Source organism: Rhinichthys klamathensis, unplaced genomic scaffold (assembly GCF_029890125.1).
Source record: "Rhinichthys klamathensis goyatoka isolate OS25496 unplaced genomic scaffold, OSU_Roscu_1.1 h1tg000056l_1, whole genome shotgun sequence".
Classification (NCBI taxonomy): Eukaryota; Metazoa; Chordata; class Actinopteri; order Cypriniformes; family Leuciscidae; genus Rhinichthys; species Rhinichthys klamathensis.
This window is the reverse complement of record NW_026606601.1, coordinates 3525212-3547971: the sequence shown is the minus strand read 5'-3', so window position 1 is coordinate 3547971 and position 22760 is coordinate 3525212. Positions and strand designations below refer to the sequence as shown.

The 22760-nt window shown below is 39.2% G+C and overlaps 1 protein-coding gene across 3 annotated transcripts in view; it reads left to right on the top strand.

Annotated features, from left to right (window-relative positions):
* The window catches only part of sipa1l2 (signal-induced proliferation-associated 1 like 2), a 66553-nt gene that overhangs the window by 5206 nt on the left and 38587 nt on the right, over window positions 1-22760 (top strand). The window contains exon 1 of one of the 3 annotated variants that reach the window (XM_056248662.1): window positions 15002-15159. The exons of the other annotated variants lie outside the window; for them this stretch is intronic. The gene's annotated coding sequence lies outside the window, so the exon portion shown is untranslated. Of the gene's footprint in view, window positions 1-15001; window positions 15160-22760 lie in introns of those variants that run through there. 3 annotated transcript variants of the gene reach the window in all.

The following is a 22760-nucleotide window of genomic DNA, read 5'->3' as shown; positions in this document are numbered from 1 at the left end:
TGTAACACTCACTTCCATTCATCCAAGTGGGTCTCATCCCCACCAAATGCCTTTTCCTGATTTACAATAGTTTAATTTCTAACCCTTTCACTCAGGCTTGTACGTTTCCGGCATCCTTTGGGATCTTCCCTCTTCCTTTCCACCTTCTTCATGAGCTTAACCTCGGATGACAAGCTGCTCAATATTTAAAATGCTACGAAAAACTAGAGCAGTGGAGCGCTGGTATCAGCATTGGGTTCTACGTTGTTTGTTTCTGTGTGGGGCTTTGCTTCGAGTTGGAGACGAGGTTTGAAATATCAGCAGATAGATTTCCACAGTTCTCCTTTGGCTGAACCAAATCTCATTCAAGCATCTACGCTCATTGTGAGAGGGGGGAGATTTTAGAAGGCTGGCTGATGCACACAGGGCCGTCTCCTTTTGGCTTCTCTCTCTCTCTGTCTTTGAACCAGATCTCTGTTCTCAGCGGGACTAATATGACTCTCGCGCTTGCTAAGTGGACTCTTTGGAGGTTTCTACCACAAAGACAGGCGAATATACGTGAAGTGTTCAAAGACATCAATTTCCCCATCTCTCTTGTCTGTTGGGTGGGTGGAAAGACCAAACCTTGAGCATTTCATTAACACAAGCAGATTGAGCAAAACACTTTCACAATTAGATATTTTTAATTTCATAAAGTAGGGGGAATTGCCACACAAGCCTTCAGGGTGAAAATTTGAGGAATGTCACCTCTTAACAAGCCTATAATTGGTTCTCTGCTTTCTTCGCTTCCACCTGGAGAAACATGGTATGACTAATCAGATGACTGACGGGGAGCTGAAAAATGAATTATGTGCACAATAAGGCCTTGCATAAGGTTAACAGCTCCTGCCAAGTGTTGAGAGAACAGTGGCTGTGTTGTACCTGTGTCGGTTGTCATGGAGGTGTGTCCTAAAGCGAAGAAAGCGATAAAGACTGCTCAGTATCTGTGAAGTCTTTGTTTTGCTATGTTTACCCTTCAACAGCCGTGAATCACCACGTCACTAGCTTGTCTTGACTGCTCCATGCAGTTGCGTTCATTTGGATTCCGCTCAGTGTTATAGTTGTCTTTTTGACAGACAGTAGTTAATTTGTGAGGTTAAGGATGGCATAACCGTCTTCTTTATTTTGCATCATTGTTTTTGCTCATCAGCCATTAGCTTCTTAAAGCATATTTGCACAATGATTAAGTGCATTGTATGCTAGACAGCGCCACCTCCGCAATGCAAGTCGAGTGGAAGCTTATTATTTTTGCCCTACATTTGCTCCTTGCCAGGGCTGGATGTGTAATTCCCATGTCAGTGGGGATGTTTGTTAGTCAAGCGTGTACAAGGACGATTAAATGCATGTAATCCTCAGGACTCTTCATGTTAGGGTCCATTTTTCTCTAATTGCACTCAAATACACATATTAGGTCTTTGTCTGTGGCTGCATTGTTGTGGCTGATGTCCTTTAGTTCACCGTTACTGTCTCAAGCAGTCCTACGCTATGGCTACAGCCCCGGACTACTAAATATATACCATAGAGATTTAGTAGGACATTGCTAGATGTAATTTACATATGTTGGTCATAATCAGCAAGGCTATTTGTAGCAGAAACAGCTGTTGTTTGTTGCGGCGGAGGTGGTGGTGCTGCCATTCTGCATGCACAGCAAACCCTCACGGCCCTTTAATAAATCATAACCATTTAGTCCAAGAAGGTAATAACTCAATTCAATCCAGTCTATTCACATTTGTCCATGTTTTTTCAGACTTAAAGGCAAAGTCTGTTTTTTACTATGTGTAAATACTTTTATATGGCAGTTTAATGTGGGACACATTTTTGCAGGATTTGTTGACTTAAACGGGCCTGAAAACCAATGGCATGAGTTTAGGGTGGAACTACTTGTAGAAAGCTGTTTTTGCAGTTTTGTTTGGTGCCACTAGTGGTTCATAATTTGCATATTTCAACTTTAAAGTAACAATCGAAGCAATCCCTCATTTAATGAAGGTAAGATTGGTCCAATATGTCCTTTGACCTCCTATCGGCCGCTTCAGGAGGGACAGATGGGCAGGTTTATTCTTAAGGTCAAGGTACCCCTGCTCCCAGGGTTTCCTATTGTTCTGTCTTATTGATCTCATCTCATCAACGGACAGTTCCACATTGGTTTGGAATGTGGACTGTTGCATATGCTTTAGTCAACAAGCTGAATGTCAGCAAGGTCACCTTTAAGCCCTTCTTGTTTGTTTGGGTGGCACAAAGGTTTAACCTTTAAAGGTCTCAGAAGAGACATCTTAGTATTATATTTAAAGCAATTGCATCAATATATTATTTCTGTAACTATATTAGTATTCTGACAGTTTGATTGAATGAGCTGTTTTAGTCATTGTTTTTAAAACATTCAACAACAAACAGCTTAAGATAGTGGACTTGCCTTGTTAAAGATCGTCAAACTGGTCTCTCAGTCTGACCAAGCTGATCTTAAGTTTATCTAGCTGGCATTCCACTTGATGAGTGCCCAAAACCATTCTTAATCCAGCAAGTTAGGACCAGCAACGCATAGGCTATTTTGTTATTATTAATAATAATACATTTTAATTGTTATTTTTTTGCCGAAATTTTAGTATTATTATTAGTAGTAGTATTTTAATATGTATTATAAAATAATAAATCATTGTTTTAATTATATATAGGGTCTTTTAAATAATAGTTTTATTATTTTAATATTGGGTTCTTTTATCAGGCTGCTCTTAACACTTTTTGTTAAAGTAATAAGCCATTTTAGACTGTAGTTTGTAGTGGATTACCAAGGTTAAGGGTGTTTAGGCACATCAGATCTCACATGCTTCTCGTGGCTTATTGCTTTATTGTACATGCTCCATTATGCACGAACCATTGACCCATGTAGCATAAGGCAATGGCAGATTATTCATCCGATTGTGTGAATTAATCTGTAGCACCATTTAGATATGAACATGGAGACAAAAGGATTAACTTTGGCTTGATGGTTCACAATCTGATGACCTGTGCTTGCTGTTGGGTAAGACCCCAGAGCCATAGGCCAGACCCCAGACAATGTGTTGTTTCAATGCATTTTTTTTGTGGGGTGAGATGGTTGACCTGTTGTCCTCTAGAGCCGAAGGCCAGATAAGAGGAGCGGATTAGTGTCTCTCCCAGCATTCCTTCTTCCCACTGTAGCGAAAATGATGTCTCAATAGGAAGCCTAGGGGAATTTTGACTGGTGACACTGTAGACTGTTTCTTTTCCTCTGGTTCTCTCTCTTCTTTTTTTTAATCTCACCCAATCTTCTTCAAGCTTTACCACTGAAGTAAGATGTTTGGCTTTATCATTTTCTGTAAGCCCCTATGACCTGGAAAATTAGAGACATTTGTGCAGGAAATTATGGGTGTGATTATGGTGGCAGGAAATGGCTGTCGGCAATTAAAAAAGATGAGACACGTGTTGCCTTGAGACGCAGGTGCAGCCTCCAGACTTTTCCATCAGCTCTCCTCACGTTAAATAAACATAACAGCTCTGTGTTTGTCGGAAAGGGTTGCGGGTGATCAAAGACCTCACCGGATCCATTTTTGGACATCTAAATGGTGTCATAATGCACTAGATTAGTAGTTTCAGTTTGTGGATCGTTCTGGCTGAGCGGTGTAAACGGGGACAGATGTTCAATAAAGTGTTGATTTGCCATGCTTTGTCTGCCTAAAAACAAGAGACGCAACTTTTATAATCTGTAAACGAAATCCACATATATTTCCGAGAGATTTACTGTTGTTATTTTCTCATTTTAGGATGTAATAAATGCAGATCTGGTCATGTTGTTCTGGTATTGCAGGATTAAGTTCGTGGAATTTGAGGCCAAATTACAAGGCCTCACATATTCTATTCATCGAAAATCTAGTATGGTACATGACTCTGATCTTAAAACTCGAGTGAAGCTGGCTGTATTTCTAGAAAATATTTCAGTAGATGTGATTTTTAATGCTTTTTAATCAACTTCCCTCCCGGATGTCTTTGGTCCTGCGATGTGACATAAAACAATCTCATTTTGGCATGAAAGGGCAGCTGTTGTCTTCGACCTTTTGCATGTTCGACATTCTTCACAGTCTTATTGACTTCTATTAGTTCAATTGACTGTTTCAATAACGTAATTATCACTATAAAATCTTTCGTCACAGCCTTGATGAGATTTTTATGAGCCAGACGTGGCGCATGTGTACAGATGAGTGTGTATTTGCCTGTGTGTGTCCTATCTTTGGGATTGATTAGCTGGTAAGTGACCTGTTCGGTTCAAGGTTAATTGGTTTATTGTAGCAGATCATGTTGTGAGATGGAGATTGAGAGGAGAAGAGTTCGATACAGCTATAATGTGCAGCTTTCAGGCTCTAATGAGCTGCTGAGCTTGCAGCCAATCAGGCGCTGCGGTTCAGCCAGTTCGGCCTGTTTTATGTAGTTAACGAGCTTTTTTAGGGATGTTTAAGACAAGCGTACTGTTCCTTGTACTCAGAAGGAGGATGAGGTTATTGTTAGATTAAGAACACGGTTAGACGTTTCGCCTCAGCGCGCTGCTGTGTTGTGAGTTTTGGTCTGAATGTGTGTTTACTTGAGTTTAATGCCTTTTTCCTGACTCAGCTTGAAGAGTGCTGCTTCAGCTCACTGGAGCCTATAGATGTGCATGCACACAGTCTTAGCATTCTTCCCAGTCTGACTTCATACATCCCATTATAGCACCAGACATTACTTTATCAGTGATTCCCAGCCAGAGTAATTTAATTTTGCTTTAAGCTTGTTAGAAAATTAGACATTGTTTGTTTTATAATTTACCTTGTTTTTAATAACAAATATCAATTATCTTATTTGATTTTTTTAGTTTTATTTTATTATTTAAAAAAATGTGAATGCTCTACTGTTCAGTTGAAGGTAGGGTAGGCAATTTTCAGAGAGGCTAGCAATAGCGAGCTAGCTTTGAATGCATAAGATTCCACCCTCTCTTCAAAGCGTCTCCAAAGCCACGCCTCCACCAAAACACATAAACGCAGCAGGGAGCAAACAAAAGCGTCACGAGATACAGCGTTAAACTACCTTATGTCTCAAAGCACATAACATTACAATAATAATGAACATAAACAACTTAAAGAGCCTTAGTTGTACCACCTGACTGCTGCAGATATATTTCGGCATTGATAGCGTTGCCATTGAAACACAAATTCGAGTCACGAACCGCTCAGAGTATAACATCGCGGGTTTCTATCCACCTCTTACAAATTACAGTTGTTATGGTGTGAATGCAGCATAAGCTGGTTGTTTTTAGTTCAGGAGGAACTGTAAAAGGTGTCTAACTCTGAATAGCATGAAACGGACGTATGAAAATACATACACTCTAAAAAATGCTGGGTTGTTTTAACCCAACTTTGGGTCAATTATGGACAAACTCAGCCGTTGGGTTACATTTTTTAATTACATTTTTAACCCAACATTTGGTTTTGTCCATATTTGACCCAAAGTTGGGTTAAAACAACCCAGCATTTTTAGTGTACGTTGACAGGCAGGTAGGACATCGTATCACTGGACCAAATGAAATGATTGGACGAACATTTTATGGTCCTACTCCTTCAACAGACGATATATTTAGACCACTTAACTTAGTGATTGCTATCAGGATGTTAAGAGACTTTCAACTAGCATAACAAAAGAATTTTTTGGAACAAATCACCCTGCCTTTAAGTATTGTCTGCCTAGAAGTTGCCTCTTACTTCTGGAGCATTTGTCTTCCCATGTGGTTCATAACTAAATAAAACCGCCTGTGTCACTATGTGGCTTACTGCAATGGAATGCAAATGTGAGGGGCTTTTCTAAAATAAATAGTAAAATATTCATCGCTCATACTTCCTGCATGATTTATTCATAGGAATTCCTGTGGACTCCAGTGCAAGTGATGATTTCAGACAAGACCTTGTCTTCAATAATGATAAATCTTGAATTATGATGAGAATCAAATATAGGTTTTAGATATAGGTTACATGACGGGATATCAGATCATATTTAAAATTGCGTTCAAAATGCTAATTAATTGCCTCTCACCATGTCTGTTGCATTTTTAAGATGTTGTTGCAAGTTAAAAGTTGTTTAGCTTTTAAAAATGTGTCTCAGGACCCCTGTGATCTAGCCTGTTACATTTCATCAGTGATGCTTCATCTAACTGTTTTTAAATGCAAGAATGCGGACTGAAACCATGTATAATTACTTAATTAATTATAATTACTTTCCTGACTCTAACCAATTAGAACACAATGTTTTAGCCAATATGCCACTATAACCAAAACTTGTATTGAGAATTAAATGTTTTCATATTGAAAATAATTGCTGTCACTTCTAGTCATTCAAGTAGTTCACACTTTATCCAAACTGCATGTGATGCTTCCAGACAAGAACTTTCAGACAACCCTTTAAATTGCATAACAATAATGCCCAAATACAGTATTAAAAGAAGAAAGGACTTTACACTACCATTTAAAAGTTTAGGGTTTGGTAAGATTCTTAAAATGTTTTTGAAAGAATTTTCTTATGCTCACCAACGCTGCATTTATAGATCAGATGAAATTGGATGCAGAAAAGTCTGATCTTGTTATGTTTTTGTTTACATGCAACAACATCCAATCTGATATTAGTGAATAAACTGGCTGGGAAAATAAATGAAGGCACTCAGTAAGATTCAATTCCTGCCTCTCCTCCTCCTCTTCTTCTCCTCCTCCATTCTGCCTTTCATCTGTACCGGGGCTCATGAGATCGTTAGCGAATCCCAGTCTCAGTGGATTTCAGCTGTCAGAGGTCAGCTGTCTTCAGAGACGTCACTCACTGGGCCTGGAGGTTTTGTTCCCATGTGGAAGGAAAGACCTTATTCAGGCTGTCTTTATTCCCTGAATGCCAAGGAGCACCAGGAGTGAGGAATGGATGGAGGGAGAGAAGGAGAGAGAAAATGGCACAGGCAAGCACAGCTGGGCCGCCAAGATGGGACAGTTTTATTTCAGAGAGTCCGTGTGCTTTGTAGTGTGAAGAACACAGCCTATAGGGAATACTTCACAACACCCAGCGGACCATTCCTCTGCCGGTCTCTCTTTTTCATCCTCTCTTCATCTCTTCTTTTTTTATCTCCCTCTCATTTTTGTCTTTTAAAGGATAGTCCACCCAAAAATGTTCTGTCATTTACTCACTCTCATGTAGATCCAAACCTTTATGACTTTCTTTTTTTCTGTGGAACATTGAAGATATTTTGAAAAATGTCTCTGTTGCTTTTGTCAATGAAAGACAATTAGGTCCAATGTTGTTTGGACCCCATTGCATTTACATTTAAATGAATTTATTTAGCAGATGTTATTCTTCCTCAAAAGTTTTTGTGTGTGTGTGTGTGTTTTCTTCGTCATCAAGCTCCAAACTGACACAATCACTATAAAAGTGGCCTATATGATTAGTGCACTGAATAGCATTGTGTGTAGAGGGGAAGATTTTTAATGAATAGCAAAAATAAATGTTTCGCTTTATTTATCGTATTACTTCAAAATTGACTTTTACATTTTTTTTATGGTGCTTTTTTGTCATTTTTGAGCTTGACAGCCCCAGTACTCATTCCCTTTCTTTCATTTGTTTTTGAAAATTCTCTTTGTATTTAAAGGAAGAAAGAGTAAAACGAGTTTAGAACAACGAGAGTGAATAAATATTGACAGAATATTCATTTTGGGTGAACTGTACCTTATTAAATTTCTCTTACGTGTCATTTATACAAAAAAATCCAGTTATTTTTGCATTTCCATTTAACAGTGGACGGATTACACTTAAGTTGCTCACCTAAGTAAAAATAGTAGGACTTCTTTATTCAGTCTTTCTATTCTTCTCAAACACGTCATTTCTTCGCCAGCAGCGCAGCAGAATAACGAGGGAATGTGTTTTGAGTCTGACTGACGTGTGATTGCGAATGAGAAACAGCTGTTTCCATCCCCCTCCGTGTCTCTCGGAGTGCTCGTCCCACAGCAGGAGTGAGCCAAGTGGAAAGCAGCACCCAACAGCTGCACACAAGCTCAGCAAGGAGTCAAAAAGACAGGGTTTTTTATGTCTTTGTTTGGGAGGAACAACAGGAAGGAAACCAAGTGTCAGAAGGTTTCTGGCCTAGCTGGGCAGTGTAAACAGGGCAAAGCGATAGAGCCGTAAACGACGGATGGGCCTACGTCAGTACAAACGACACAAGTGTTTTAAGATCTGTTGATGTGACCCATGAGTGCCGAGGCAAAGGGGCGGTCTGCCATTAAGAATTCGCACCTCTACCTCAGGAGCAGCTGTTGCCCATCTCTCTCCTCCTCAATGAGGGGGAAGGGAGGAATGCTGTAGGAATATTCCGGGTTTATTGCGACCTGACGTCTGCGTGTCGCAGTTGTGGCGTGCTGACGATTACCTCAGACAATAATTGTGTGCTTACTGTAAACGCGTGTCTTGTGTGTTTAGCAACAGAGAGGGATGTGTTGAAATTATTGCCTGAGGTAGTCGACAGCATGCTAATAGGGTATAGAAAACCCCCGGAATATTCCTTTAAAGGTCATTTTCTTGATGATAAAACACTTTCTAATGCCAGTTTAATGCACAGAGACATCAATAAAGCCATTTGTCGGTTGACTTCCTGAAACGTTCCCAAAATGTTAGCTGCATCCCTAATGATGTATTATACATCATTGTGCACTCTGCTATCTAGTTTATGAATTTTTGAAGAGTTGGGTCATCTCAAATGTAATACCGTTTAATGTTTTGTTTTTTTACTACACTGAAGCGGTCGCGTGTTTCATTTGAAGTGTTAGATTTAGCATGTTAAGCCCAGGGTAATTTTAGTATTATTTATGTAATAATAGTATTTATTACTATTTTTACTGTTATTTTTATTTTTATATTTTCATTTTCATTTAATTTAAAATTTGTAGTTTTGTTGTGTGCTTTTGCTCAATATTTTTATTTAGTCTTTTTATTTTCGTTTTAGTAATTGTAGTATACAACTTACCGTATTGCTCCGAATATAAGTGTTTTCTTTTCTTGGAAATGCATCTGAAAAATGGGGTTGTCTCATATTCAGGGTGTAGACTTTTACATGTCAATAATACACCCGCAACAATAGGGAGCGCCAAATACGTGTAAAACGAGCGTGCCCCCCAGGACTGAAGCGACCGCCCCTGTAAACTACTTGTATTTTACAGTGCCAGGTGACCTCAAGATAGTGAATGACCGTCCAGAACAGAACTGTTCAAAAGTCAGGCAAGTGAACCGGCAACTGAGAAAAGGTTATGATGCAAACTTTAAGCTCATGGTGATAAACGCAGCGGAGTCATCAAACAATTCTCATTAAGCAGCCAAGAAATACGGTGTGTCAGATTGTATTGTTAGAAGATTGCGAAGCCAAAAAGACCGTCTTACAAATGCTAACTGTCAAAGAACAGCTTACCGCGGTCCTAAAAGTGTCCACTTTGAAGAAATTGTAAGGGAAGTGTGCCAGCACGCAGCCAAAAAAAGAAATGAGGGGCGTCCAATAATAACCAGAGCCATCATCCAGTTGAAGGCACTGGATATCGCCAAAGAGCTGAACATACCCACCAGTGAGGCCCCTCATTTCTTACTTCGGCTACGTACTGACACACTTGCCTGTCAATTCTTCGAAGCGGTTGCTTTAATGCTGCTAAGAATGATGCGAAGTAATGGATTAGCATTACGCTGCAGATTCCCAGAACAAGTCTTGCCTTGCACTTGCCCTCCGACTCCGGGGAGAAACTGCTGTCTTTTCAGCGCTATGTGGTCGGCCTAAGGAAATACCTTTATATCCCCTGGATCAGATAGGTAGTGTGGATCAAACACCTGTGTTTTTTGACAAGCCAACATCTGTCACTACATAAAAAAGGTGAGAAATCCGTCGTGGAATCTACTGGAAATGCAAACAATATTTTTATGGTGTGCCATAGTTTATTTTTAAATGTGATTGTTGGTACATTTTACCAGACCGTAGGGTGTCCCGTTTGTCATTTTAGGTTTCAGAAGGATGCAACAGAATTGTGCCCAACAGTCAAAGCGGTATTACTACATGAAAGTGTGGAGTCAGAGGAAAATTGCGAGGGCTTAGGGTTCCATTTGGAACAGGGCCTTAGTTGTCGTTTTTTTGATAACAATAACAACACTAGTTTAGCCCTTCCTATTCCGCAACTAGAGAGTCCAGTAATCTGTAATAAGTTTTTCATTTAACCAAGTACTTCATCTTGGTACTTTTAATACACTACATATACTACACTACATATACTTCAAAATGGCGTAGAATATTATTGAAAATAGGCACAGGCTTGCTTGTTTTTTGTTTGAGTGTTTGACATTCGGGTCAACTTCTGGCACAGCTAGTGGCATGAGTTTGGGGGTGGGTCTACATGTTTGTCCAAACTATGGAAGACAGGGCTGAAATGGTGTGTAGAAACCTTTTGTGGAAATGGTTATTATTTTTCTGATTGCTAGCATTGCAAAAATTTCACATGAAAGTTGTAGCTGGTCTCCTTTGTTTATTCGTCTATGTGGAGCAAGGGAGATTTCTTACCCTACTAAGGCTTAAATGTGTTACCTGATACAGAATGGTACAATTCCAAACTAAATTTAAACAGTGCTTCCTAATAAAATTGACAGCAAAGATAAAGAAACAAAGGCCCATTAGAGCGAGAGCGAGAGAGAGAAGGAATGAGAATAATTCACTGCCTCTCCCTCCTGCGCTCCATCACTGGGGCTTTATGAGGCCACAGGCAGCTATAAACTTTTCCTTTTTAATAAAAGCAGCTATTCGCACATTTCTCATTCTCATTATCTGTGTACGAGAGAGAAAAAGAGATTCGCCTTCCCACACCATTTTCCCACTCACATTTAAACACGTATGCGATACAGTTCACACTATATAAACAGACATAAACACGCAAGCACTTCAGCTGTGTTTCTCCTCAGGGTGAATGAGTTTTATCCTGTCTGCTGCAGATTCAGAAGGCCTTTGGGCTCCTATCAACACGGTTAATAACTTGCAATAGTTCAAAACACGCACAAACACACCTCAGAGAGTTATAGAGAGTCTCAGTGTTTGTGTACATACTCTTGTCAAGAGCAGGTCAAGTAAAAGATGCATCCATTGAGTGTCATTGAGGATCCGAATTGTGTGTAAACCAGGAAGTGTGTTGAACGGCTAGACAATCAAAGTCAACATGAAATGATGCATTTATTTGAACGAGACATCTTTTGAATGTCTTTATTGTCACTTTTGATCAATTTAATATGTCCTTGCTGAATAAAAGTATACATTTCTTTAAAACAAAAGTCATACTGACCCCAAACTTTTGAACAGTATTGTATGAGATTAAAGTAAACCTGCACGTTCTAAAAACATTGTGCATTGTTATTTCATGTTAGCTATTGTATTAATTAATATTAACATAGCACATTATTGTACAGTATTCCCATTATTCCTTATGGATGAATTGGTTTTTTTTTCTCCTTACAAATCCTGTTTTGCACTGAAACATGTTACACAGTCAAATGGACTTTGAATGCCATTTCATGTTGAATATAAGATCCTTACACACACTGTGGCCATATGCTTTGTGGTTGTGCCACATCCTGGTATGCATCATTGGAAAGTGATAGCCCAGAAAATCAGACCCAGAGAAATTGATAGTAGGAAGTAGTCCATCAATATGTGGTGCTGTCTTTACATGCTCTCTCTCCCATCTCTAGCTAGCTATCTCTGTCTTTTATCTTTTCTCTTTGGTTTGACATATGGAAAACCTGCTTTTTCTACCATAGTAACCCAGCTGAGTGGAAATGTGCTGTCAATCAAAGAGGCATGAGATCAGAGGTTGCTTGGTAACTGGGTAAAACAGACCCTCAAACCACCAACTAACAACAACAAACTGTGCAAGTGCACATTTGAGAAAACAGCTAATAACATGTTCGGGAAGCCGTTGCGCTTGGCACCTCGCTGGCGTGCGTCCACAGTATCCCACAGCAGCTCAGTTTTAACACTAAACACACTCCTACTTCCAAGCCTTCCTTGACTCGTACCGACTGACCTTCCCTTATGGGGAGTGTTTTGTTTTTTCATTGGCAGATTTTTTTCACTTGTTTTTAATAAGATAGTTCACCCCAAAATAAAAATTATGTCATTTATTCAGCCTCATGTTGTTCCAAACCTGTATGATTTTCCTTCTCCTGCTGAACACAAAAGAATATATTTTTAAGAATATGGGTAACCAAACAGGCCCCACTGAATTTCATAGTATTTTTTTCCCATACTATGGAAGTCAACAGGGTCCATCAACTGTTTGGTTACCCATATTCTATAAATATCTTATATATTCGCCTAGATATTCATACAGGTTTGAGGGTGAGTAAATGTTTTTTTTGGTTAACTATGTATTTATTTATTGCACTGGCAAGTTTTTTCCCCACTTGTTTAAAACTCGACTTAATAAAGCCGTGTTAAAAATACATTTTCTGAAAACAAGTCTTAATATAATTATTGTAAATAAATATAAGTATGTTTTAGATATTTTAACTGGGAACTTAAAAATACTTGTTAAGAATAGAATTTCTTGCAGTGTTCATCCATTTGGATCCTTGCCAAATTTCAGTGGTTCCAGTGCTATTGGAGTCTTGAAACGCCTCTTGTTCAATCAAATTAGAGCGCCGGAACTAAGAATAAGTTTTGAAGCGCACTCACATATCCAGTAGCTCCAGTTCACTTAGTCTAACTTGCTCTGGGCTTGTCTGTTGGAAACTTTGCATTGGAGCATGCACACAGGCGGTTGCAGTGATCCATGAGCACATTAGCCAGGCTGCAGGGAGAATGAAGATGGGTGAGTAAGGGAGAGAGAAAGAAAGAGCCTTGACAGAACAGTGCATCCTGAGAGAGAGAGAGAGAGAGAGAGAGAGAGAGAGAGAGAGAGAGAGAGAGAGAGAGAGAGAGAGAGAGAGAGAGAGAGAGAAAGACATGGACCCTAACAAGCAGTAAGGCCCTGGAGACCTACAGACCACCACAGTGCACAGAAGCAGCTTCAAATGTGCCATTGATTCAGTTGACATAGCAGTGAGAGAAGGAGAGGGAGTAGGATTGTCGGACTGTGTGTCCTTTCCTTACATTTTAACTTGTATAAACAGATTGGGTTAGTCTGACAGAGCGATGTGTAAATATTCCCCTGGAGACTTGGCACAGCTGTAGGCAGAGCATGGCAATGCATCGTGGGTATTTGTTGCAGTGGTTCGATCACTTTGCATTACTGTCCAGCTCTGTGTGCTTAGGGTTTCAGTCCAACTTGCCCCAGAGGTTCGTTTCCATCGTTGCTGTCTGTTTAGATGCATTTTTAATGACGTACAGTCCGTACTGACAGGAAGTTTGAGCTGTTCAGTGTTTTACTGTGTTTGTGTGTGTGTGTGTACAGAGCTGACACTGCAATTTGTGTGTATGGGCCCATCGATCAAACTTTGTATAGCACTATTTCCTGTAAACAGAGGAAAACAGATGCAGCATAGAAAATATTATTACTTAGAAATGTGGCTTATGGACAACAGATCACTAAGCTGTAACAGTCATAAGACAGGAAATAATGTAATATGTTTTATAATTATATATATTTAAATGGCTTTCTAAAAAACTTGATTCTTATTGGATTCAGGTTTTTCTGTATACATTTTTTTTTTAATTTACAGAGCTATGCTAATGTCATGCCTCATCTTTTTTCTTGTTGTAAATAAATGTTATTAAAAATAAATTAATAAATATTCTTATTGAAAATAAATATTTATTTATTTAGTAAGTAGGCATGTAATAAATGAGAAAGGTCAAGTGAAAGGTAAAAGTAGGTGTAAAGTGTGTCATTTGTTCCGCATCAATTAGAATTTGAAAACTAAAGACGGTTTCCATAGAGTTTGCAGAAACACTCCTCCCATCTGCTATTGGTTGATAAAACGAATACCCCCTCCCCCAAAATTGCACCATTGGTTGAGCCAGTGTTGCCGTGCTGGGCAGTGATGCTCAAACAAACAGCAGTGTTATGATTATGATATCACCCAGTGTTTACAATATTCGCTGAATTCAACCTACTTAGTTTACTCATAGTTGTCTCTGAATGTTAGTATTAAAAATACACACATCGGCTTTAAATCAGAGTGTGTGAGGTGAGCATTTCTGTTGTGTTCTGTTAGTATCAGGTCTTGTCTCACTGCTGTTACCCTCCATTCGCCCTCGCCGCCACAGGAAGTCTGAGTTTACAGCGCCACAGCATATGGCTTGTACATGGGATTATTCCACCTCTGTCCTCTCTGTCACTCTCAAAACTTCTCTCTCTTTCACCCCTCTATAACCCCAAAAACTGAATCGAGGAGTAAAAAAGCATGTAGAAGGCCCTCAGATGTGGTCTCTCTATGCCTCTTTGAGGGTATTTGCATCAATGCAGGTGGACTGAATAGGTTTGGGGGGTGGGTTGAGTTCAAGAGAAGCGAGGGGGAAAGGGCTTTATCTGTCGGTCCGATAACTGGAGTTTCATGGTACCGCCTCTTTTTATAGAAATGCTAATCTGAGCCAGCAGCACCAGTCGTTAGGGGCTTTTGTTCGGGGGGCAAAGGGGTCTGGAGAGATGTTGGGGGTTGAGGAAATGAGGTTTGGCTTTCTTTTAATTGTTCTCTCGCTCTCTATATATACAAGTACTTTTTTATCTTCTCGGTTTTCTCTTTATCTTAACAGTGTTTTCACCGCACACATTTGTCTTAATCAGTAACCAGCATCAGTCCTCCATATCAGCGAGGCTTGTGGCCCACACAGGGAATGTATTGATTGGTTGAGGAGGTAAAGTAAATGTTGTTTGTGAGAAAAGACACATCGCCAGGTACATTTTGGGAGTGGTTTCCAGGTGTTGGCAGGGTTCTGAATATCGGTTTGTTAAGCCAAGGCCTTGGGGACTTTTCTGCCGACATGGATGAATTTACAGCTGTTTTTCTGCGGTGAGGATGTGGCGGAGGGCAACCGGTTTAAACCCACTGATTGAGCTGATCGGTCCTGACACGACTGCCAATATGCGCTTGATTCGTATGGCTGGGAAGAGAATGTGGGTTTGTTTGGTGAGTTGCTCATGTTTGTTTTTAACATTTGTAACATGCTGGATCGCTCTCAGCAGGCTTTTCTGAGGTTAGATGAAGAGCTCTGTAATGCTGAGAATGTCTGCAGTATAATTACCTTCAACTGTCAGTGGGATAGATGTCCTACAGTAGTGAAAGGGATTTTGCACTCTCTTTTTCTCTCGTTCTCTGCCTTTTTATTGTGCATTTCAGTTTTACTGAAAGCATCGAATGATGGTAAAGACGTGGTGGGGAATTTTGTAGTTTATTAAACCTTGCTTAGAAATGGCTCACAATGGTCGACGACGGATCATCCAACAATGAACTAGTCCATTGTTATCTAGTTTATGCATCAAATAATAATTTGTTCTAAGATAATTGATTCAAAAACGCATTAAAAAATACAGTTCATAAAGTAAAAAAATGTCAGGGTGATACAACTGTTCCGAGATCATAAATAAGAAAAGAGTAGTTGTAATTTAACAATCTTTTTGGGGATGGGTGGGTTCTTGAATTTTTTTTAAACAAAACTTCTTTACCGCTTATTAGTAGTAAAAAAAAAAAGTATATTAATATTACATTTATATATTAAAGAAAAAAATTATGTGGCCTTTTATTCATCATGCACACCAGTCTAGTTTTTTTTTTTCAATCTATTTAATTTTAGTGGCAGTGCTTTTGTTAGCATGATGATAACTTGTTGTGTTTTAGCTTGTTGCCAGTTTGCATGTTTAAAGCCTTTATAAAAGTGTCTTTAAATCCCTTTGTTTGTTTTAGGGTAAAGTATGGTCGAGCAAAGGTTCTGGTGGGTTGTGACTCAGAAATTGATCGCAGGTCTGTCCTTATAATATTGTGGGGGGAAACGGTAATGAACTCAAACAAAAAATGCTGCTGACTATAAAATTGTGCATAGTTATGTTAGCTAAAATACATTGACTTATCAGAGTTTTAATGGAGAAGATAAAGGTTCTCTTAACTTTTGTTTACGCCACAGGTCAAATCAAATTATTCTGTATTTTGTCACAAATTAATTGTGGCAATGTAAATATGCAAATGCTTGGGGAATGCAATTTAAAAAATGTTAAGATGTCATGTAAATACTTTAGTCTGACTGCAAATTAATCTGTCACTTGGTAGGAGCTAGCCAAAGCTTATGGAAGCTTGTTTTCGCTACTGAATAATAATAATAAAAAAAGTTTTTTAGACAGCTTTTAAAACTTTTGATCTCAGAATTGCATGATATAAACTCAGAATTTGCGAATGCGAGTTATAAAGTCAGAATAATTAGATATAAACTCGCAATTCTGAGAAAAAAAAGTATTTTTTACCTTAGAATTGGACTTTATAAGTAACTCGCAATTGTGAGATAAATAGTCAGAATTGTGAGACAAAAAGTCCCAATAATTGTTGTTTTATTCCGTGGCGGAAACAAGCTTGTACACTGTAATTCTTTGTGAAATTAGTGAAAATAGTTTCTACACCAACAATTTTTCAAAGAATTGGCAAGTAACACATTCAATTGAACATGCAATTTTGAAGTGCAAAGACTAAAATAGCATTTGCTTCTAAAATGTTTTCCAATAATCTTTGTTTTATTTACAACTTAAAGAAATCTTTATTTTTTTATTTTTTTTAAAGTGTTTAATTACTATAAAATATTATAATTAATAAATTGTTACATTTGAACTTTAGGGACTTTTTTTGTTGTTATTACTTGATGTCCAATGGAAAATCTGGGTCTGTAAAACCTATCAAGAAGCACAGTTCTATGGGATGCTGGTTAAAGGTCATATTTTTACTAAGTCTGAGGAGTCCAGGTCTTTTTATTCAGCCGTGAGTGTGTGTGTGTGCTGGTTTAAGAAATTTGGCGGGGATGGTGCAGCAGGGTGTCGGGGTGTGTGTGTGTGTGTGTGTGTTCGGCTGCTGTGAGGAGCTCAGAATGCCAGATGGTGCTTGTTAAACTCAAAAAGCTCTCCCACTCTCGACTGGAGCTCCGCGGTGTGGACCACATGCTGTCTGGAATGACCAGCCTGAATTCAGACAGGCGGAATTCTCCAACACCCAAAGCTACCTGCTGCTTCGGTTTTCTCACAGGCCCTTTCAGCCTCTCTTTCAAGTGCAGCATGTCGTCAGAAACTCCCGGTGAATGAAGGTTACCGCTCGAGCGCGAGAAGAAATTAGTTCAGCTCAGGGGCACAATGCAGTGCTGCTTCCACAAAGATGCCTGCTGCTGTCCAAACCCATAAAGGAACGACTTGAATGAGAGAAACAAGGAGGCAGTGTGTTTCCACCACGTAGACAGGTTTGTGAAAGACCCTCGGTCTGTTTGCTCCCACTGAACTTAAAGAAACAGAGACAGATATAGAGTAATGTCATCGATTGCTGTGGAAACTTGCCGTCGAGCTCCATACGTGTGCGAAACAACCAGTCCCCACATGTTTATTTGTGTCTGGTCCTGTCCTGTGAATGTGTTTTTACCCATTAGTGTTGTCAGCAGGTGAACCACAGAAATCGAAACTCCTGTCAAACTTTGTCAAACGTGTTTGTCATTCGCCCTGCAGCTGTACACCGATCCGAACAACTTTACTTTATTCAGATTTTAATTAAACGAGGCACTAGGCCGAATCGCCCTTTATGCTGTTCCTAAAACCTCATTCATGTGCGTGAAAAGGAGGATTTGTGTCCGTACAAAAGGCTTACGTAAACTCTTAACCCTTTTTTTTTTAGCTGCTAGCTGATGAGTATTGTTCATATAAGCCCTTTTGGGCCCTGGCCAAGACTTATGGTGTTTAAAGGACTGAAGGGTTGGAGGTTAATTTACCTCATGGCCTTGTTTAAGATGCCCCCGTATAAGGTTCCATTACGCATAAGATTGGTGTTGTTTGTGGTTGATGTGTCATATGGAAGACATTAAATGGGTTAAAATTAGGATAACTTACCCTTAACACAGCTCATTAGCCAAAATAGTTGGGTTCCTTGTAAAACAGTGCATGTGTGTGCCAGAAGCATACTTACTACGCAAATGCTTGGGCAATACATTGCAAGTGGGCGGCCTATTGTATATAATGAAATGAGACGATATTTTTGTTGTTGTTGTTGTTGAGATAATTGGCATTGGTAATCATGTCCACTTGGTTGATAAAGCCCAAAGTATACTTCAGTTTTGACGCAAATGCTTACCATTCAGTCAAATGTGTTGCATTTCAGTGTATTCTCCATTTGATAGCACCACTAGTGGTGCCAAACAGGTTGCAATTCCATTTGGTGCCACTAGTGCAATACACTTAATTTGATTATGTCTAGTCGACCACTACTTAAAGTGGAAACTGCTTCTTTTCTTCCTATTGTGACGAATATCCAAGTTAAACGGCTTCTCGGATGAGTAAAAAAGTTTTAATTGAATGTTTTTTTATTAAAGATTGCAAGAAAAAAAATGATATGCACGGATAAATAATTTATAATTAACACTGCAATATTACATAAAAACATGCATGTTATTATTCAGGTCATCTTTAAATTTGCTGATAGTTTAATTCACTTTTGCAGACGCAGCAAGATTTTCTTCAAACTGTTGCTGTAAGAAAACGCTTTATGCAAGCGGCCCTGTAGCATAGTTGAGAAAGTGTACTTGGTTGCGTTATGAATTGCTGACACATTTAGCTAGAAGCGTTTGTGTTTGCTTGCTTTCATAGAGTATGTTTATGAACTAGACTGAGTTCGAAAAATGAGATTTGGAGGAGGAGGTGGGCGTCCCTCATGTTTAATTCCAACTGGCTGCGAGGCGAAATATCCCAATGATAATGCCTGCCTGTCTCCTCCACTTCAGTCCCAGCTGAGAATGAGGGAATATCTGTCAAACAAAGGCGATTCCGGCTGTTATTGATAAGATCGACAGTGTGTACATGAAATAATGTTCACAGATTGTCATTAACGGGACTTTATCTCTCATTTGGCCGGATGCCATAAACTCCATCACAGACAGTCATGTCTAGTCTAGCAGATGCTGACTGGCTGTCTGCGTTTGCGCATGTCTGACTCATTTTAACAGCTGATACACGTTATCCAGGTCAGTCAAAACCAAAAGCTGAGTCTGAAGTCATAAAAGCGAGTGGGAAAAAAAAGTGTTTCCTCACACTTTGACTTATCAAGGGCCTTTTCCCAAATTGGTGAAGAAGCAGTCAAGCTGTGAGCTTTTAGCATGAAATTACAGGTCTTCCTCCTTGGTAAAGGTTCCGGCAGTGAAAATGACAAGATCTTGACATGTTCTGGCACACGAGCCTGCATTCCTGCGTAAAACTTGCCAACTAGAGGTCATTTTGCTTTGGAAAAGACTTTGGAAGTAGTCATATCTGGGTTGTATCATAGTGTAAATAAAGGAAATGTGGGTTATTGTGTTTGAGCCAGAACACTGACCTAGTTCTAAACCACAGCCCTTTCTCACGGACCGTTCCCTTTCTGTTTGCTCCCTGTTGGAGGGCCATGTTTGTTAGGTAAACACCTGGAAATTATATTAACCCAAATGGTAAAGGTCAGTGGCTGTATTCCCTTCAGAAAGCCCCCTCAGTGCACCCCCTGGGGTCCAACCTTTCAACTCGTGCCCAGACTGCCTATGAGGGTGTGAGACCTGCCTTTTGTTTGTTTATTGTTCTCTCTTTGGATCTGTTCCTTTTCCTCTCTTTCCCAACATTCACATCCTCATAGTTTGCAGTAGAGTTACCCTTTAGTTTTTTATTAGCTATGTTTCCATCCAAAGTTGCGAATATAACTTTTTGCACAAAATGGGAGTATCGCATAAAACATTTGTGAATACCGTTTCCATCCAGTGAGCCGACGAGAACAAAATCATCACTTCCTGATAAACTGGCGCTACAAAAAGAAAAGTGGAAGTTGCTTTACCGAAACCACTTTGACGACAGAATGACATTTCAGAATGACCAAAACAGCATTTCTGATGCTTTGCAACAAGATTGGTCCGCTGGTTAGTCAAGTTATGCCGTCCCACCGTGCAAAGTCGCATTACTTTTTTTGATGCATTTGATACATTTATTCAGTACATGTGTTTCCATTGTAGTTTATGCGCATGTTTTCTTATCGGATAAAAAATGTATCCGACTCAATTGAGCTCATACGTTTTTTTATGCACACTTATAGAATTAATGCGCATCTTGGCATTTCCATCCAGTGTTTTTTTTTTATGCGATATCCCAAAAATAGGTGGATGTAAACATAGCTATTGTAAAGGGGACATTTTGGTTTTGGTTAAATGAGAAATGACAGATCAATGTCTCCAAGCACTAAAGTACTTGGGATGTTTACTTTCTTTTTATATTTTATTTTATTTGTAATAAAATTCTATGTATTTATTTGTAATCAAAACAAATGTTTATTTTATTTTTATTTGATTGATAGATAGATATTACTAATGTAGTCATCTTTCTGTTTGCCAAGCCAGGTCCACTACAAATTTTATTTTTAGCAATGTACTTTTACATTTGCTGGACAGAAATATATGCATGTGTAGCCTATGTGAAGTTAATATTATTTTTTATTTATATTAATAATAATAATTATTTTTTCTTTTAAAAAAGAAACTTGGCAACAAGTTGTAATGTAAATCTGTCATGTAACTCATAAACGCTTTTATCAATCTCTCTTTTGTCTTACGGATTTTAGATGCTAGTGAACTGTGCTGAAATGTCCGTGAGAAACAGTCTTGTGTGTTTCCTGCATGCCGTCGCTTGGAATAAATCCAGAAGTGTTCATGGCATGTGAGGCATTAGGGCACACCGGCTCCTGGCTCTTGTTATAGTGCATGTAGCCCTGGAATGCATAAGAGCCAAAGAGACTCCATCCTTACTCCTAACAAGGAAAGGGAAACGAGAACACAAGACCTCCCAGCAGGGTCTCAGGAATTAGAAATGTAGGTGAGCTCAGGGCTGAATCGGAAAGAGCCTGGGACGCTTTGACAGCATCTGACAGGGTGTGCCCATGTAGGGTGTTCACTGGGGCTGATGTCAAACCTTTCTGGTTCTACTAGGTGTCTGCTCACCCCAGTCACCCTGTCGAAACTGCAGGGCTCAATTTACTCAATCATCCTGTCAAAGTCATCCTTGTGTTTTTTCAATAAAACCCAGGAGCAAACAAAAGTGGACAGGACAGGAAGCAATAATCAATCAGGTGCAACCTTGTAGCATTGATTTGGACTGAGTTAACAGCATGGAGATACATTATTCAGTATTTTTATCTATGGAATAACAAAGTGGGGACCAAAAGTAATTAAAAGTATGTCTATTTAAAATGTATTATTAAAATAGAAATAACAACATTTGAGTGAATATATTTACCTCATTTGATTTAATGACAGCAGTTCTCAAGCTGCATGAACTCCACAAGTTTGTGCAGAACTTAATGTTCCTGTTATCTTGCATGATTTGAGATCCATCTTTTTTTCTACTTCTGGTCCGTTTCACAGATTTAGTGCAGAAAATAAAACATTTCTTATTTCTTTATCCATCTAAAATCCTTAAACTTTATTTGGAGGTTTAGAATAGATTTTGAATTCCAGATTTCCGGCATGGACTTTTTGACCTTTCTCTTTGTGGGTTGGACAGACGGGGACTGTCTGTGAGTGAGCTGACCTCCTTTCCAGCATTGTTTTGATCTGTTTCGCAGCACATTTCAAAGACCATGTCTCAAAAAAGACTGCTGTGCTGTGCCCGTCAATCATCCAGTAAAGAGTGACGTAGTCTAACTTTAAGTAACATCCGACCTAACTAAATCTGTTTTCCGAGAAAACAATCAAAATGTTGTGGATTTATCAAACAAAAGTGTCCATGTAAGCTGCTTATTCTGATTGTGGGGGAAAACAATCTCATCTTGATTCATGCCTGTCAGGAAGTGGACATTTCCAAAAAGAGAAGAAAAAAAAAAAAAACTTTAGTTCAAATATTCTCTCATATCTTCTTCCCTATCAAACCCTGGGCAGACAGGAACTTCTGTGGTTGTTGGAAATGATAGACAGGCCAATGTGGTCACAGTCCCCGCTATAGATCCAGCTGTCTAAATAGATTGGGTCAGTGTGTCCTTGCGGTGGGCTATGATAGTGATGATGAGCTCTGTTGTTTGGGCGGCACGGTGTATGTGAGCAAGCGTTTTGAAAGCAGGGGACCGGCTCATAATGGTAATCAATGACCTGTACAGGGCCTACAGCTGGACGGAGGGCGTCGGAGAGGACAGGATTGGCCATTTGCCTGACTCTAAAGCCCAGCGGGAGGTGGTGGGAGGGAGTCTTTCAGATGTGCAATTTGTTGTCCTCTCTAGCCTTTGCTATTGTGCTTGATGTGCCATATCTCTTTCTTTTCTTGTTTTGGATAAGGCTGATTTATTGGGATCAAATGTGGTAATGCCTCTAAAGACAGTGTACATATTATTATAACAAATTTTCCATTCATTTGAACGTAAATGGTCCCAAAACAGATATTGGTTGTATCCCAGGGATCACAGTGATGTTTTATGTCTTGGAGGACAAACAGACCTCCTTCTGACATATGAATTTTTTAAATCACTGAGGATTCACAGTCAAAAATGAATAATTAATTTGAGTT